The sequence below is a fragment of the Gobius niger genome (assembly GCF_951799975.1).
Source record: "Gobius niger genome assembly, chromosome: 16".
NCBI classification, from domain to species: Eukaryota; Metazoa; Chordata; class Actinopteri; order Gobiiformes; family Gobiidae; genus Gobius; species Gobius niger.
This window is the reverse complement of record NC_136867.1, coordinates 13,439,798-13,445,797: the sequence shown is the minus strand read 5'-3', so window position 1 is coordinate 13,445,797 and position 6,000 is coordinate 13,439,798.

Below are 6,000 nucleotides of genomic sequence, written 5' to 3'. Positions count from 1 at the left end.
TTGTTACAAGCTGAGGCTTGCATAAAACGATGCAAAAACTGTCACCACAAATGTGCTAACATAAACTCCATACATCCTAGAATGCAACAACGGCATTGAAACATCCGCTGATTGGCTGGAGATAAACCTTGGCCCATTCAAGAAATTGTGTAGTTACGCCGAACTCAGAGTCTTCAATTTATCGCAGGTAAACCCAGGATTGTAAACATCTCCCACCAATAGAGAAGACCACATTATAAGAAGCCTGTTTGTTTTTTTAAGTTTCAATGAAAATATATGAAACATTTTCTTTGTCCCACCAGGAGGAAATTGTGGACTCTCTCGCACCAAACCAAAAGGCACAACTGCTCCTGGATCCAGAGAGTGGCGCTTTAGAGAATGAAACCATCGTCAAGAAAGTGTTTGAGAGCCTAACAAAGCCGGCTGCTGATGATGATGACGACATGGATGATGATAATAAGCTTGTTCAGTTCTTTGAGGTCTTTTCAAACACCAGCATTCAGGTAAAATCCTTTTACGCAAACATGATCAAATATATATGGACGACAATAACATCACATTACCAAATCTCTATTTAGTCCACAAGTTCTCCAATAAGTTACAAAACATGTTTTTATGCCCTCACTTCCAAAATGAACCCTTTTTTTCTTTTCTTTTTTTTTTACAGAGAAACATCACATACATAACAAACCCAAGAGTAAGAGACATCATGTTAAATATGACCTGGAGAGCGCTTGTTCCAAAGCTCCAAGAGTTTGAGCCCAAAGACTATGAACTCTGGTTCTTGTACTTGTTTTCTTTGATCCCGAGCTTCACAATCCGTCAACTGGAGCTCATTCCTGCCAACATCAGCTGTGAATCCTATGCACAAATGTAAGTGGCAATACCTTTAAAAGCTGTGGAAAGTTTTATGTAAATTAAACCATTGCTCAAATTGTGACGTTTGTTGTCTTCTTCCTTCAGAGACTCTGCTTTTGTGAAAAGTTCGGTCTCTGTGCCTCTGACTCCTTTCCGTAAAGTTGAAGTCATTAAGCAAGCACTAAGGGCCAGATATCCTCGTAAGTACAAATATTCACAATAACCCCTCTCTCATAAAAAGAAAAAATACAAATTGATTCTGTTGACTGCTGTAATGACTTGTTTCCTTTGGATTGTGTCTTTGTGCAGGTTGTTCAGATCAAGCTACACTTGAGGTAAGTTAGTTTCAATTAGAAATACCCAGTGTTATTCTTGTCACCCATTACATATCAGTTTTTGACATTTAAAATGAAATGAGTAGGGCTTGTTTTTTTTAATCTTGGGAATACTACAATCATGACACTTTTCACACCCTAATGAAATTGTTCTTTTTCACAGTGCCAAGAGACCCAAGTCGATGGTAAGTTTGTGATCAATGAAGACGTTTCAAATGTGGCCCAGATATTTATGCAAAGTTTCTCACATGTAACAAATGTTCTTTTACAGACGACTTGATCTGCTCTGGAGTAAACAGGTAAGCCACTTGGTCCGCTTTTAGTAGTTTGGGTCTCCTATGCATGTGTGGGTAAACACAACATTTTTGTGACTTGTTAGGTCAAAACTCGGACAAACCCATTCAACCGACGCATCATCAGAGACAATATGCAACTACACAGTCACTGAGCACGCCTGTTCCATGGTAAGAATGTCTGATTTCAACTGTTTCACTCAACATCAGATCTAATTCCAATATTCCCCCACTGCCACATGCATATCGTCTCTAATACATTGCTCTTTCCTGACAATGTTCTTTCAAGGCTACGACTATCACAGCCAACAACTTAGCCAACATCCTGAAATGCTCAAGAAGAGGCCCAGAGGAACCCGCACGGGTCTGGAAGCTCCTCTTCCTGAAAGCGTCCCCTGTGCTTGACGCAGCTCTTGAGACATTCTCCAGCATGGTAAATCTCTTTTTCCTGCTGCACATCAGCTGCCTTTTCCAGTGCAAAGATGTTATCAATTTGTTGTTTTATTTTCTTCAGGTTGGGAACATGAGCTTTCCGTCCTTGTCAACGGCTCTTGAAGCAATTGGAGAAATACAAACACCCAGCTTTAACAGCGCACAGCTGCAAAATCAGACCTTTGTTGGAAACTGGTTCCAAACTCAAATCCGCCCATTGTTAGCCTCCCCATCGCGCAACTTTCTCTTCTGTCTCAGCTCCAGAAACTTCAGCTGCTCCAGCTACCACGCTGTGTAAGCCTCAGTTTTATAGAACACTGCTAAACATAACAAAAGTGCAATAGTTTCACCTGATTGACTCTAAATTTCTTATGTCACATTACAGAATCCGAACCTTCGACAGCCAAAGTACATCCATGGACCGTAATGCAGCGCCAGACGTTTTCTCCCACCTGATCAAACCATTCCTTTCAAGAACTAACCGATCAGGTACAGATTTTCACCTAAAGTATATTTTTTCATGTGGTGAGATGTCTCAAGTCTAAAGATTTCCATTTTTGATTTTTTCTTTGCAGATCCTGGTTGCCGCTTATCCTCCAACGATAGCAGACGCTGGGTGCAGGACAACTTAGGCCGCTTCTCTGAATTTGCAACAGTGCAGGATTTGCAAAGCCTCAATCCAAACATTTCCATTGTAAGTATAGAGCGCATATGAAGAGGCCACTCAGCCCTAAACATTTTCCAACATGTTGACTCGTACTCTTCCTTGATCAAACGATGGTCCCCTTTTTACAGGAGGAGACACTGAGTGCACTGACCCCTGGTCAGGTAGCAGAGCTGTCACGGAGCTCAGGGGCCCTGAATGACACACGCACAATTGTGAAAATCTTTGACCGACTAGAGGAAGGAGATCCTGTGGAAAATTTGGACCAGTTTCTCACTCAACTGCTGGCTGAAGGAGTGGTAGGTTGTTCCTCAACACTGAGGGTCCGGAGTGGATTGCTCTGTCGTCCAATGCTTGCACTCAGTAAATAACATTTATCTAATCGTCATTTTATGCTCAATTTGACAGCCCCCAGTTTTACAAGCTGATGCCGGTGATCTCATCATGAATCGTACATTTGCCATAATCAGACCCCAGTTCCGCACCTTCAAAGAAAATGACTGGAAAAGCTGGTTCGTTGTGAAACTGAAACCTGTCCTTCCAAACTTCAGTCCTCGGATGCTCAGGACAGTGACAGGAGACCTAAACTGCACAAACTATCGCTTTGTGTAAGTCTCATTAAATCAGGCAACAACAGAAATCCTCCATTGTGAACATAGGGAGTGCTTTGAATTATAAATCTGCTTTGTTTGATCAGTGTCAAAGGATTGTCCGGAGTTTACGCGGGCATGAGTCGGAAAAGGCTGCAAGAACTAAAAGCTGTTCTTCTGCAATACCTGAAGAACCCTGCAAATATGATCACCAAACCAGGTAGGGGTTGAGAGCAGATTTGTCACATGGTCAAAAGTTGTTACAAGCTGAGGCTTGCATAAAACGATGCAAAAACTGTCACCACAAATGTGCTAACATAAACTCCATACATCCTAGAATGCAACAACGGCATTGAAACATCCGCTGATTGGCTGGAGATAAACCTTGGCCCATTCAAGAAATTGTGTAGTTACGCCGAACTCAGAGTCTTCAATTTATCGCAGGTAAACCCAGGATTGTAAACATCTCCCACCAATAGAGAAGACCACATTATAAGAAGCCTGTTTGTTTTTTTAAGTTTCAATGAAAATATATGAAACATTTTCTTTGTCCCACCAGGAGGAAATTGTGGACTCTCTCGCACCAAACCAAAAGGCACAACTGCTCCTGGATCCAGAGAGTGGCGCTTTAGAGAATGAAACCATCGTCAAGAAAGTGTTTGAGAGCCTAACAAAGCCGGCTGCTGATGATGATGACGACATGGATGATGATAATAAGCTTGTTCAGTTCTTTGAGGTCTTTTCAAACACCAGCATTCAGGTAAAATCCTTTTACGCAAACATGATCAAATATATATGGACGACAATAACATCACATTACCAAATCTCTATTTAGTTCACAAGTTCTCCAATAAGTTACAAAACATGTTTTTATGCCCTCACTTCCAAAATGAACCCTTTTTTTCTTTTCTTTTTTTTTACAGAGAAACATCACATACATAACAAACCCAAGAGTAAGAGACATCATGTTAAATATGACCTGGAGAGCGCTTGTTCCAAAGCTCCAAGAGTTTGAGCCCAAAGACTATGAACTCTGGTTCTTGTACTTGTTTTCTTTGATCCCGAGCTTCACAATCCGTCAACTGGAGCTCATTCCTGCCAACATCAGCTGTGAATCCTATGCACAAATGTAAGTGGCAATACCTTTAAAAGCTGTGGAAAGTTTTATGTAAATTAAACCATTGCTCAAATTGTGACGTTTGTTGTCTTCTTCCTTCAGAGACTCTGCTTTTGTGAAAAGTTCGGTCTCTGTGCCTCTGACTCCTTTCCGTAAAGTTGAAGTCATTAAGCAAGCACTAAGGGCCAGATATCCTCGTAAGTACAAATATTCACAATAACCCCTCTCTCATAAAAAGAAAAAATACAAATTGATTCTGTTGACTGCTGTAATGACTTGTTTCCTTTGGATTGTGTCTTTGTGCAGGTTGTTCAGATCAAGCTACACTTGAGGTAAGTTAGTTTCAATTAGAAATACCCAGTGTTATTCTTGTCACCCATTACATATCAGTTTTTGACATTTAAAATGAAATGAGTAGGGCTTGTTTTTTTTAATCTTGGGAATACTACAATCATGACACTTTTCACACCCTAATGAAATTGTTCTTTTTCACAGTGCCAAGAGACCCAAGTCGATGGTAAGTTTGTGATCAATGAAGACGTTTCAAATGTGGCCCAGATATTTATGCAAAGTTTCTCACATGTAACAAATGTTCTTTTACAGACGACTTGATCTGCTCTGGAGTAAACAGGTAAGCCACTTGGTCCGCTTTTAGTAGTTTGGGTCTCCTATGCATGTGTGGGTAAACACAACATTTTTGTGACTTGTTAGGTCAAAACTCGGACAAACCCATTCAACCGACGCATCATCAGAGACAATATGCAACTACACAGTCACTGAGCACGCCTGTTCCATGGTAAGAATGTCTGATTTCAACTGTTTCACTCAACATCAGATCTAATTCCAATATTCCCCCACTGCCACATGCATATCGTCTCTAATACATTGCTCTTTCCTGACAATGTTCTTTCAAGGCTACGACTATCACAGCCAACAACTTAGCCAACATCCTGAAATGCTCAAGAAGAGGCCCAGAGGAACCCGCACGGGTCTGGAAGCTCCTCTTCCTGAAAGCGTCCCCTGTGCTTGACGCAGCTCTTGAGACATTCTCCAGCATGGTAAATCTCTTTTTCCTGCTGCACATCAGCTGCCTTTTCCAGTGCAAAGATGTTATCAATTTGTTGTTTTATTTTCTTCAGGTTGGGAACATGAGCTTTCCGTCCTTGTCAACGGCTCTTGAAGCAATTGGAGAAATACAAACACCCAGCTTTAACAGCGCACAGCTGCAAAATCAGACCTTTGTTGGAAACTGGTTCCAAACTCAAATCCGCCCATTGTTAGCCTCCCCATCGCGCAACTTTCTCTTCTGTCTCAGCTCCAGAAACTTCAGCTGCTCCAGCTACCACGCTGTGTAAGCCTCAGTTTTATAGAACACTGCTAAACATAACAAAAGTGCAATAGTTTCACCTGATTGACTCTAAATTTCTTATGTCACATTACAGAATCCGAACCTTCGACAGCCAAAGTACATCCATGGACCGTAATGCAGCGCCAGACGTTTTCTCCCACCTGATCAAACCATTCCTTTCAAGAACTAACCGATCAGGTACAGATTTTCACCTAAAGTATATTTTTTCATGTGGTGAGATGTCTCAAGTCTAAAGATTTCCATTTTTGATTTTTTCTTTGCAGATCCTGGTTGCCGCTTATCCTCCAACGATAGCAGACGCTGGGTGCAGGACAACTTAGGCCGCTTCTCTGAATTTGCAAC